We start from the raw sequence: 13,294 nt of genomic DNA, 5'->3' as shown, positions 1-13,294 counted from the left end.
GAATTTGAGAACAACTGGAGCAAAAGGTATCATTCTGATGTCCCTCCTAGAGGAAGTTTTGAATGTGAGACACAGTTAAGTGTTAATTTTGTGACATCTTTCATCAAAAGTAGCATGGTTCAGAATCATTCTTTGTCAAATAGGTTAGCTGCTGAGGACCTTTTTGAGTGGAAGTGGAGTTTGAGACCTGGGTGCCAGAGATGACTTCAGGAATTGTAAGTCTTATAAGACAGATATCGGACACTCTTATATACAGAATGTACATTTGATATATACTGGACATAAATCGATGATCTAAAGTAATGACTTTTAAGAGTAGAATATTAAAGAAACGTAGAATCTGCTTAAAGTGACAAACCTATTTAAGGATAATGGAGTGTTCAAGCCTACCTTGAGCAGGCAAGCTAGGGCTACTTCACATATCGTATCTTCAGTTACACCATGGGAGGCCTGTCAGGGATCCAAGCATTAGTATTATTCAGCAGTCATGATTTTCAGTCTCTAAATCCTCTTGAAGCTAATCATCGACAATGGTTATAAGCATGAAGGATGGTATATAGGACAAATAATGAAAGTTTCACAATTTACTAACATAGATCATAATTAAGTGAAGTGCCTTTGGTCACATCTGTATTTTCTTAGTGGCCATAATTAGATGGACATGATCTAAAGCTCCCTATTAGAGGGTTACCTTTGATCTAAACATCCCTATTAGAAGGTTGAGTATGCTCTAAGGACTCTTTAATCTTGGTCCTCTTGGGCAAAAAAAAAAATTCTGAGATCTCAATAGTAAACTATAGTCATTCTTATAACTGATCTTAGACAGAAGAGGATGGTGTAAGGTATTATTTGTCAAAGAATAAAAACCTGAAGGCTACCAATCAAAGTGAAGTGCTGATTTCCCTTCATCTAAAGGGGATGGTGTTGAGATGGCTTGGAAATAGGTGCAGTTTGTGTAACCTGTGTTCATAACTGCAACTTATGGGGTCATACTGAACTGTTTTGCTAAACAAGAAAGTGCCTGGCCATGTTTAACCAATTACCAAGATCCAGTCACCTAACTGTGAAGAATGAAAAATTCTAGCTCACCTTTGGTGGTGGGAAAACATATGGTATTGCATAATTTTCTTCCAATTATTCTTTCCAGCTTCCATTAGTCAGCATGCTCTTCTATCAGGGTGATTGTCTGAACTGTGATGCTCCATTGATACACACACACACACACACACACACAAACACACACACACACACATATGTGTGTGTGTGTATGTGTATCTGTATGTGTACGTGTACGTATATGTATATGTATATGTATATATAAGATTTATACATGTATATATATCATATATGTATGTATATATGATGTATATATGTATACCTATGATGTATATATATATAATGTATATATACATATATACATATATGTGATGTATATATGTATATATGATGTATATATTTATAAGTGTACATGTGTACACATCCATAAATGAGAGATGGAAAAATTGCATTTCTGACAACCTTCTGTAGTAAGGTTGCATATATTTTAATTTTAGCTATCTGTACTCTGCCCTCAGATCTACACCAAGAATCTTATGATGTCCCACTGGGAAATTGGAATTATGATTGCCTGGCAATCTTGGTCAAGTTTGGCAATTAAGAAAAATGAAGTTAAATCAGGTATAAGATGTCCTTGTAATTAAGTGATGCTCTTGGGGCATCCAGAGCTAGAGGCTACAACTGAAACTCCTCACAAATATAGATGGAATCAATGAGACTTGCCCATAGGAGCCAAACCTGAGATTTCTCTGTGAGCATCAATCCATACCAATACTCCCTTGGCCAGGAACAGGATGTCTATAGTTTTTGTGGATGAAGATCCCATTTTGTACTACATTGAACTGCATGTTATTGAATCTGATTCTGGCTTCTACAGAGGTATGCCATGAGACCATGGGGCCTCTTTCGTCAGAAGTGAAGTGAATTGAGCCCACTTTCAAATAATCAAAGTTTGGGGGTCTTTCCTTTATATGAGTACTTGAGAGGACATAAGGCAACCAGGGAATGTGTAGAGTAGGCTCAGTTGTAGGAGGGAGGTCTGACATTCTGTTCAATGACTTAGGTAATTGATGGAAAAAGGAAGATCTTGACGCCTTTAATAAAGAGAAAACTTTGAGATCTGATTGTGCAAAGGTATGTGTTAGAAAACCCTTGGAGTTGGGGTTGGTAGTATGAAACATCCTGTGAAACATGAATGTCATTATTACCTGATTTGGTAAAGGATTTTCCCCAACAATGCCGTTCAATTTCTATACTTCTTTAGTTGGTAGGAATTTTACATCTTGTATTTAATATGGGGAAGTGCAGGTAACATCCCAGGCCTTTTTTAAACAGCCTGCATTACTGTCTCTGGATCTTTTGCTCATTCAGTTTGTCTTAATATGTCCATATATTGGCAGCAACAAAGGGTGCTCTTGATTTCTAGTGATTGGATTGATTCCATCAATCAATGATTCTATATATAGGAACTGGGACCTCAAACCCGAGTGGAAGAACATATTTCTCTATCCACCATGGTAAAAGGTAAAAGCCTTGAATTTCTATTATTTAGAGTATATCCATGTGAGGTAATTCAAATTCATGAGGGACTTCTTTAGAATACAAGGTATGGCATACTATTTTTTGGAAAAGCATGTCTCATGTCACCTTGTGAATAAAGGAATGTGTGAATTTCCTTTGGTCAAAGGAAGTGTACTCCATCAAGAGGTGAGAAAGATCCAAGGCCACACTGATGGGGAATGAGTCACATCATCATTCAGGGTGGTTCTCAGGGCCTCGTCAAAGAGGAATGAGTCTAGGACGTATATCAGAACAGTAGAGTTCTGAGAAGAGATTCACAGAATGGGAAGTTCTGAGAAGATCTTCAGCAAAAGTGAAGTCCTGAATGTATTGGTTCAGAATGTGGAGGTCCCTAGTCATATTTTGAAGAAAAGAAGTATCCACTTCACCCATGGTCAGCAGGGGAAGGTTATCGGCTACACTGGGTCTTGGAGAAATGTTCTGCCTCTATCTCAGTAACTTCTAAGTATGTTCTCTATATGTATACCCTATATATCTTTTAGTCCAGGCAATGGTCACAACAACAGTATAAGTGGTTCAGGAAGCGGTGATGTTTCTTCATGGATGTGTTCAGCTACACACATATGTGAATAAAATATAGGAATGGTGTATATTTTGATGACCTACTTTAAGGCACATAGTATAAGAGTCAATTTAGCTTTGTGTCTTCTGAACTAGGATTTAGAAGCAGAGAAATATAAGATACCATTGTTTGCATATGTGTTGTATGAATACCTTGAATAAAGAGGTTAGTTTTAAGCAAACTTTCTTAATAGCTGTGTTCTGTGGCATAGGACGAAGGGCAGCTCTAGTGATTCTTTAGTTCCACAGGTACTCCAAAATTCCCATAGTACACAGGGAGGAGGTCTGAGACAATTGATGTGCACTGGGAATAATTTTTAGAGCCCTTTCAATAGAATTTGATTTCCCAAGCCCCCATTTGCAGAAGCTGAGGGTCTAAAATCTACTGGGTGGATTGAAGTACAAAATTGACCCACAATCCTACTGGAAAGACAGGGAATGTTAGATGATCATTCATGTAGGATGCGTGGTATAACACTCCCTTGGTCTGGCAGCTCTTTAAGGAGAAAAGACAACACCACTTGATGGGAATAGGAATATAAAAGGGCCATGTAAGTCTTCAAGCAGGTTTTAAGCCTCTTTACCATAAAGGATCTAGGGCAATGCTGTACTTTGGCGAGTACTGACATGCTCTACAATATAAGAAGAAGGAGTAAGTTAACACTGGGTAAAGTGAACCCCATGTAAGAGAGGAAAACTCTAAAGCACTATTGAAAATGAAGAGAAATTTCTTCAGGCATAGTGTATATAGGTGCCATACACACTTCTGTCAACAGAAAAGGTCCCTGGTACCTTATGCCAGGATAAAGTTTCCAGCAGTAATCATAAGTTTCAAATTCTCATTCAGAGTTTTATATATTCATAATTTCTGTTAATGCAAGAGAAAAGACAGGAACATATTTCTTCTGCCAAAGGCTTTGGATAATTGTTTCTGGCTAGGTTAATCCTTCTGGTTCGTTCAGCTGTTAAGATCTAAGCAGAAATGTTGAAATTATTACATTTCTATTGATTTGCCTGATTGCAGTTTGCAAGGGTTATATACTCTGATTCCAAACTTCGACTCTGGGACTTCAAACCGGAGTAGAGTCGAGTCCCTGGATTATAGAAGGAGTCACTTTTGAAAATATGTCTGATCAGTTAGGTATACAACTACTTTGTTGGAAATTCAAGGGCCCAATATTCAGAGAGAACATTTAGGAGGACTGGAAAGAGCGAAAAGGTCACAGAATCCTTCAGGCAAAGGTTTACCTTGGGTACTGGAAGAAGAGAGTCAAGTGCAACTGTTTTCACAGTCCAGAATAACCATGTGTCTGGGGACTATGAGGCGTGCTTGCCAGAGATTAGGGAATTTGCTCTTACATATTGGGTGGTAATCTCTGGATTTATCTTTTACTCAAGCTGTTAAGCAGCAGGATAATCATGGACAACAAAGATGAAACTGCTCCATTTTATGTTACAAACCTTAAAGGCAGAACGTAGGTTAGGGCTCAGATTTGCACTGACATGTCTGAGGACATCATGTCCATGTGGTCTGCCATTCCTTCAAACATTTATGTATGCCTGGCCACCCAGGTCAGAAGGAAACATTAAGACCTCTTAGAAGAATAGAACTGATATTCTCTGGATAGAGGTGGATTCTCGGAAGAAACCATTGTCAGGGGATATTAATTTAAAGTTTCCTTAAGAAAAAATAAACATCTGTATGAGAATTCATTTCATTTGCTTCTCTGTATGTTCTTTATCAGAAGAATTTGTATTAAGCCACGTTCAACTTTAAGGGTATGTCTAGATTTTCTTATTCAAAGAAAGGGGAATATATTCATCTTACTTTGAAGAATATGCTTGTCAGGGGCTCTTCATTGCATCCCAAGTGAACCTCCAGTTTACCTTGAACTGACAGAGAAACCAGGGAAAAATTAGGAAACATATCTGTGGCACAGTCCATAATATCAAGAAATAGTGTGGGTTTCCTCACCCTAAATTAATATCTAAACTTCCTTTGGACAAACTAGAATGATATGAAGTAACCTTTCTTTCAGGGATAACATATGACACCTCCTTAATCAAAGAAAGAATAGATGAGTACCCCCGAGTAAAGAACAGTTGCTGATGTCCCTGTGACAGGAAATTGTTTTGAGTATTCAAAATCCCCTAGTATTTGAGAAAAAAATTAAATTGCTTACAATAGCTCAAGAGGTCCTACATTGCTTCATCTTCTAATGGTACTTCACAGTCTAGCATATACACATCTTTAGCTGAATCTGCAAGAGACTGAATATAGATTCCATGATTCAAGAAAAGTTGGGGGTGTCCTAAGCCTGATTGCCTCCTAAAAACTATATTCAACCAAAAAGAAATGAGCACCAGACTGATGACTTCACAACATATCATGTGACCTTACACAAGGAAGTAGCATGAGATTCCAGGATTTGCTCCCTCCTTTTGGATTTCAGTGAACCTTCAACAGAGGGATCAATGCTCCATGGTCTGAGGTAAAATATTCCATGGGCCCCAAGCAAAAGGGATGGTTCTGAGAGACCATTTGGTCAAATGAGTAACTCTAAGGCCTAATCATCCTGAGCAGAAAAAAATACCAATGTTTTTGAAAGGAGAAAGGTCTTAAACCAGTTTGAAAGTAAGGGACTATTCCTGATTACCTTCTATAGAAGACTATGGTCCCAGCACTCCAGGGCTCCATATTTTCAGAGAACTCAAGAAAATTCTTATCTCCAAGGCCTCCACTACAGACTTGACAGCAATCTGAGTTTTATTCTGAAATCTTGTGTCAAAGTCACTGGATCTAAACCCTATTTAAACTTACTATAAGCCGCACAGGTATGGGTGTGAGGGATATTGGCCTTTCTGGTGAGAATCTTAGATAAGTGGCCTTGGATCCAGGCTGGAAGTTTTATTCATTGGCCAAGGGACCTCAATCCATTGTTCTTGGAGATTTTTTGGTGGTCAGAGTTGTATTGGCTATGCAATAAGGTTTGAGGAACAAGTTCTGGTCAGCCACAAACAAAGTGAGAATCATCTATGGATTCTTGTTCACAAGGATTCAGTTTCAGGTACACTACAGCAGAGGCTGAATGTTTGAGACACTCCTCAGTCACAAGGTCAATTCTAGATTTTGGTCCATCAGATGGCCATGTCTCTGACCCCTCCATTGCAGACAGAGGAAGAATAAAGTGTTTTTATTCCAGGGCAGTTGACTTCTAGTGTTTGTCGTTTTATAGGTATTTGAGTCCTTTGATGTTTAATGATATCGGACAAATGATTGGTTTTGTCTATTATTTTTCTTGTTAAATGTCGAATTATGTTTCTGTGGCTACCTACTTTATCTCTTTTTTGTGTTTTTTAAAAGTAGATTGTGTTCTTTCTTTTTCTGGGTGTAGTTTCCTGCCTTGTACTGGAATTTTCCATCTATCATCTTTTGTAGGACTGGATTTGTGGAAAGATATTGTGTAAATTTGCTCATGACACGGCATATCTTGGAATCTCCATCTATGGTAGTTGAGAGGTTTTACAGTAGCCTGGGCTGACATTTTTTTTCATTTAGGATCTGTGTGATATATGCCCAGGATTGCTAGCTTTCACAGTCTATTTTAAGAAGTGTGGAATACTGATTGGTCTCCCTTTTTATGTTACTCGACCTTTTTCCCTTACTGCGTTTAACATTTTTTTCTTTGTTTTGTGCACTTTATATTTTAACTATTATGTGATGGAAGAAATTTCTTTTCTGCTCCAATTTTTTTGGAATTCTTTTTGCTTTTTGTACGTGCAAGGTTGTCTCTTTCTTTAGGTTAGGGAAGATTTCTAGTATAATTTTGTAGAAGATATTTACTGACCCTTCAAAGTGGGAGTTTCATTCTCTTCTATACCTATTATCCTTAGGTTTTATCTTCTCATTTTGTCTATGATTTCCTGGATGTTTTGGGTTAGGAGTTTTTTGTTTTGTATTTTTGGACAATTGTGTAACTGTTTTCTATGGTATCTTCTGCCCCTGAGATTCTTTTCTATATTTTATATTCTGTTGGTTGATGCTTGCGTTTATGACTCCTAATATCTTTCCCAGGTTTTCTATATTCAGAGTGTTCATCTTTGTGTGGTTTGCTGTTGTTGTTGTTGTTTTTGTTGTTGTTGTTGTTGTTGTTGTTTTCTGTTTCCATTTTTACTTCCTGATGGATTTTTCAATTCCTCCAGCAGCTTGTTATGTTGTAATGTAATTCGTTAAGGGATTTTTGGGTTTCCTCTATGAGGTCTTCTATCTCTTTACATCTGTTGTCTTGTATTTCTTTGATGGAGTTATTTATGTCCTTCTTAAAATCCTTTAACCTCATCATGTTCAGTGATTTGAACTACAAACTTTTCTATCTCTTTTCTGGTGTGTCAGGGGTATACTGGGCTAGCTTTGGTGGGAGAACTGGTTTCTGATGATGTCTAGTAACATCAGTTTATGTTCCTTAGGGAATTATACTTGCCCCTCACCATCTGGAGTTAGCTGGTTTTGCTGTCTCTGAAAGTGGCTTGAATTCTCTCTTAGCCTGTGTGTCAACAGTAATGGGACCGTTGTTCTCTCTTGAATTATCTTGTGTGCCAAGAACTGTGGATAAATTTCAGCTATATGGAATAGATAGAAACAAAAGTATGCTGTAACAGACTGCACCTCTTTTCGTGGGTTCTGAGCACTCCAGGAAGTTACCTCTGAGAAGAAAAAGTCTTTCCTGTGCTCTTGAGTGTGTCAGCACTCCTGGAAGTCCATCTATTTCCTCATTGGATCTGGGGACAGAGAGCTGAGGTACAGGTTCAGCTCTGGGAACACAGCTCTGGGTCCTCTTGGTTTTTAAACTTTCACTGGAACAGCTCACAAAAGAAATTTGACTCCCTGATAAGTAAGTGCCTAGGAATCATCATCTCTCTGTCTCTTCAGAGATGGGACCACAAACATATGGCAGCTGGCATTTTCACATGGATGCTGTGAATTAAACTTAGGAATCTCATTCTTTCATGTCAAATATATTCCCAGCTGAGATAATTGTTCAGTGAACAAAGTATTGTTTTGAATATGACAGAGACTATCTGTGACAAATTAAAATGTTTAGGCAATGTCAACTAGGTCATTGAATTGAAGAACTCACATAATTACTACATGATGGTCTAACCAATGCACGGGATGCATATTCATTAAAATGAAGAATAGTATAAAGTTTATTTATGCAACTTACTGAATCATGTAATAAATAATAAGTCTCCACTAATGTACCATGTCCATAATAGTGTATAGATTAGGAATGAATAGAAAGTATTATGAACTTTCTTCTATAAAGATTGCATTATAGTACAAGAAAAAAGAAAAAAATGAATGCATAAATCAGTGTGTTGGAGTTGATAGTATGCAAGTAGTTGAAGAATCTATTTTAGAAATAAGGTCATGGAGATTGTCATGAGGAAGTGACATTTAAGTTAAATTAGATGAAAAATAATTGATCTATATTTTGGGCAAAATTACAGTAAATATAAGGATGATAAGAGGACAAAGACCTTGACATATCCAAAAAAGTAAATATGAGAGTAGTTTGCATTGATTAAGAGATAGAAGTACGGTCCAAATAAAGCTGAATCTCAGGCAATGTCTCATATGGGAATATAGAAACAATGTTAGACATATAATTTTTATTTACTGAAAATGTCTTAGAAATCATTGAATAGTTTTAAATAAGTTTGTTTAACTCACAATGTATATAGTAAGGGACTGTGGTTACTTATGAATTATGATATGATACAGAGAATGATTTTAAGGATGTTTTTGAAGTCTATCTGGAAGTAGTGTCAATGATAATGAAAAAGAGTCATATCAGAGAGCTATGATGGAAATTGTTGTGTTTGGTAGTAGAATGAGGGTGGGTTGAGTAGGAAGAAAAGAAACCCAATGACTTTTTTTGAGAAAATGAAAAGATGTTGGTGTTATTTACTCTGATGTGGAATGTTTCATGATAAGTGGATTTAGGAGAATTATAAAGGAATTTATTTTAGACCCTTGAAGATGCTTGAAAGAACCTCTAACTCACTAGACATTCCTACTTACTGTTCATGGTTTGTTGATTTAAACCATTACTCAGACCATTATTAGCTGTTATATAAAAAAAAACTTACATTACTATCTGTATTTTTTCAAGGTGTATCTGGGAGTACTTATTTAATTAAGAGCAAACCTATGATTATACTACATGCTTATTTAGTATATTCAGACAAATTATTTGCCCATTTACTTACTACAAACATTTTGTATTGCAATTAGAATTTAATCCAAGTTTATTGGTGCTGACACACTGTTTGATTAGAATATAATAGCTCATGAATGTGAATTTCACAGAAAGAAATCATTTGCTCAGATTTTGTAAACTTACAAACCCTAGAAGAGTAAAAACATGTAATAAATTCTATCTCTTCTACTTTTAATCTTTAGTATTTTAGTGTGTTATGATATACATGCAAAAATTCCTAACCCAGATGATTTTAACTATAATATCCAGTACTATTAAACATATCAATAGTATTTTACAAATATGAATAATCTATGCTTTCAGAAAATTTTCATCAAAGAAGCAAGAAATTCTTCATAACTTCAACACAACATGGCCTTTGGGAACAGAATAAAACACAAATAAGGAAAGGCGGAAAATGATTGACACATGCACTGTTCTTGGTTTGAAATTTAACAATCATGCTAGTTATAGGATACAGCTTTGAAATTCGAGTCAATGAGAGGATGAAAAATACTGAGGAAGAGTAGGTAAATTGAATTCTTGCTACATGAACAAAAACACTGGATCTGAAGGTAAGGTACATTTTATATAATGACCCTCGTCTTCTGACACTATTTATTCAATGCTTTGGTATTTGTTCGTATATTATGTTCCAAAAACATATCAATGATTCTGGTTATTCTTAATTAATGAACATGCATTTCAGCTGATTTAATATTCCACATTATCTTAATATTCTTCTGTATTTTTCAGTATGAAAATATAGATAATTATTTTGATTAGAGTAAAATTTTATTTTTTTATCTTATGAGAGAAGAAATTATTAATCAAGAATGGATATTTGATATTTTCTAAAAGATGTTAATAGAGGTTGAAACCGTATATATAAGATCAACCATTTATACCTTTTCCAAATGAAACTCATTGAAATGTCAGTACACATGTAGTACATAAATGGAATGATACATAGGAATAAAAACATCCCCTATGTATCCAGAATCATCTATTATCACCATGATGAAAGCCAATATTAGGAAGAGAAGATGGTACAGCCACTTTGCAGGAAAATCAGCTTCATTCAAAATGAAGATTGAGCTGGGAAGTGATTTGACTAAGTGTAGTTAAGAATAATGAAAATGCCCAAAAATTGCAATCTCACTAAGTGGTATTTCCTCGTTGCAGGAGGTATGTTGTTAGGGGTAGGCTTTGAGGTTTCAAAAGACTGAAGCTATTTCAATCTAGTTTTCTCCACCTTCTGCTTATGGTCTGAGATGTAATCTTTCAGCAACCTCTGCCTGTTTATCTTTACTCTGATATCATCCATCACTGACTCTGATATTCTGGATTATAAGCCCAAATAAAGTATTTCTTTTTTAAAGGAAAGAATAATATAAATGAGTTTAATGTTATGAGAAGCAGACCTTGTTTACCTGATATGGTTGCCTTTTCCTTTCTTAGCTTGGGCCATCAAACTTCTGCTATGTTGAATGAGAAATCTCCATATTCTCTACTCTCACATATTGCAGTTTGTCATTTGGCCCTCAGGACCCCCTTATACCTGGGGCTGTATTTTTGTTCTTGGAAGTTAGAAAGTTTGGACTTCCTGACTTTGGAGGCAGGGTTAAAAGTAAATGGGAAGTGAGTGATATACATACCACAACTCTTCTATTTTAGTATGTAAATGGGGGTTATTAGAGGATGGGATTACTGAGGTGAGCATAAAGGAAAGGTGCTGCTTTATTTGAAATGTTTTCTTACCTCATTCTGTGCCCTTGTAAAGGACCAGTCTTATCTCTCAGGCCTGGTCATGTTCCTGTCACTCCTCACCTGCCTATCTCTTGCAGCTCTTAATTCTAGTTCCTACTTCTCACTCTAGGTTTCATCTTGACCAGATTTAGTTCATTTTTCAGTGCTCCTGCTCTGAAACGTACACAAGTTCTTTTTCTTTTGTTTTATTTTCAAACTTTCAATGTTTATATTCGTTTTTGTTTTACCTCTTTTATGGAAGCCTTAGAGGAGAATCATTCATGGATGTCTCTTTTGATTGGAATGAGAAAATAATGAAAAAAAATCTTTTTTTTAAATTACAGGACATTTTCATGTCTAAGTTTTTCTCTTACATACACCTGCCATGCTAGTTTATCTCCCTGTCTTGTCCTTAGTCCTTTCCTCCCCTTGCTACTTGGATACTGCCTCTTAGGACTTACTGCAGAACCATAAATGCTGGCATACACAAGGGAGGTGTTGATTCTTCATCACTTTTCTAACTTTTTTTCTCCCTTCTCTCTTGATCTGTTTGAATAAATTTGGATCTCTGTACTCAATAGTATATTGCTATAGTGCTTGGGCCATGAAAATATCTGTTATTGTTGCCTTGTCATAGTTTTACAGCTCAGGTTTGGCCTAGTTACACTTTGGGATCTAAGTCCAAGAAGTTTGAGGACTTTAATAAAAACTTGTCAGGAGCTAAAAATACTTTTAAATGATTTCTTAATACATGACGCCTAGAAAACCCTTTCATAAATCATGGATAAAGCAATCTGAGATTCTTGTTTCTGTAAAGTACTTAAAAATATGAAAGGGAGAAAGGCCATGGCTTGCTCACTCTTGTCATTAGATAGGGCGCTCAGATATGAGTTTTCCTGCGATTTCTGGTTAGAACATAAAGATGTCTTTGGTAGTTTGCATTACCAGATTGCTTATATTAATTCCCCCTTTTGCTATTGTTTTCGTTTTCTGTCTTCATTGTTTCCAATAGGACCATAGCTCCCCACTCTGTGTAGATAAAAGATGGGTCCAGTACAGCTGTTATTGTTCTGGCACACAAACTACTTTTTGGGAACAAATGTTCACCATTGTATAGTTGACAGTGGTTTGAAATTCTTTCCTTGTCCTCAGTTTCTTGTAACAACATATTCTTTACATCTTCTTTAATTAATTGTATTGACCTCCCTGTAATCGTATTATGTATCTGTGTGTATGGAAGAAAGATTTTCTTTAAATATTCTGTGGTTTGTGGGTTTATTCTTCCATAAAGTATTTCCCAACACCACATGACCTCAGGCCATTACTAGGAATTACTGTATGCTGGGAACATTGGGGGAGGATAGTGTGAAATTAATCACTGTCCTTTGTTTCAGAGATTTTTATTTTTTAATAAGTAACCAATACTATACAAATAGCTAACTAACTCTTGTGTTCCCCTTCCTGTATGGCTGCTGGTGTAAATAAAATGCATTTTTTCATTGATAAACAATAATAAAATCTCATAAAGGCACAAACATATTTAAAGACAGAAAATATTCACAAAGGAAAATCCATTTAAAATGGAGATAAAATATAAACAAAATGAGATCAAAAGACCCATTCAGAAACATGATATTAAAAATGTCATTGTCAAGTTACAAATTTTTAAGATGAGATAATAATAATATATACTTAAGAAGAGATGAAAACCATTAAATGCACTGTGTGCCCAAAATGTTCACTCAAAATATAGTATATACCAAAGAATGGAATGGAGCTCTCTTTCTTGCTACTATAGAGGCAAAATGGAAGAATTACTATTAGGCTAAACCCAACCTAGATTTCATAGTGCCAAACTATCAAGAAAGCTAGTGTTTCAAAAATACCACATTAAGCAAATATCGATAATAAAAACAAATATAAAAATAAGAAAGTATTGAAGACCAGCACTAGTCCATGATAATCTGATAGGGTGCATGGGATTATTTCAATATTCTGGTATCTATATGGACCTGTTTAATGACACAGTATATGGTAAGTTTGGAGAAGTTACTTTTAGGTGCAAAGAAAAAAGGTATATTCTC

At 35.8% G+C, this 13,294-nt stretch overlaps 2 long non-coding RNA genes across 16 annotated transcripts in view; one reads left to right on the top strand and one right to left on the bottom strand.

Annotated features, from left to right (window-relative positions):
- LOC134484642 (uncharacterized) overlaps positions 1-1,234 on the top strand; it is a 203,943-nt gene extending 202,709 nt beyond the window's left edge. Inside the window, exon 7 of the long non-coding RNA XR_010062208.1 lies at positions 144-1,234. This is a non-coding gene — a long non-coding RNA (uncharacterized LOC134484642). The remainder of the gene's footprint in view (positions 1-143) is intronic.
- Positions 1-13,294, bottom strand: part of LOC134484641 (uncharacterized) — a 69,635-nt gene that overhangs the window by 21,223 nt on the left and 35,118 nt on the right. For 12 of the 15 annotated variants that reach the window (XR_010062200.1, XR_010062193.1, XR_010062197.1 and 9 more), the window contains exons 3-5: positions 5,382-5,469; positions 5,027-5,091; positions 391-450 (exon numbers count right to left, since the gene is read on the bottom strand). This is a non-coding gene — a long non-coding RNA (uncharacterized LOC134484641). The remainder of the gene's footprint in view (positions 1-390; positions 451-5,026; positions 5,092-5,381; positions 5,470-13,294) is intronic. The other 3 variants (XR_010062190.1, XR_010062192.1, XR_010062191.1) reach the window with 1 other exon arrangement.

This window comes from Rattus norvegicus, assembly GCF_036323735.1.
Source record: "Rattus norvegicus strain BN/NHsdMcwi chromosome Y unlocalized genomic scaffold, GRCr8 chrY_unlocalized_21, whole genome shotgun sequence".
NCBI lineage: Eukaryota > Metazoa > Chordata > Mammalia > Rodentia > Muridae > Rattus > Rattus norvegicus.
The sequence above is the reverse complement of the archived record's forward strand: the minus strand, read 5'-3'. Positions and strand labels throughout refer to the sequence as shown.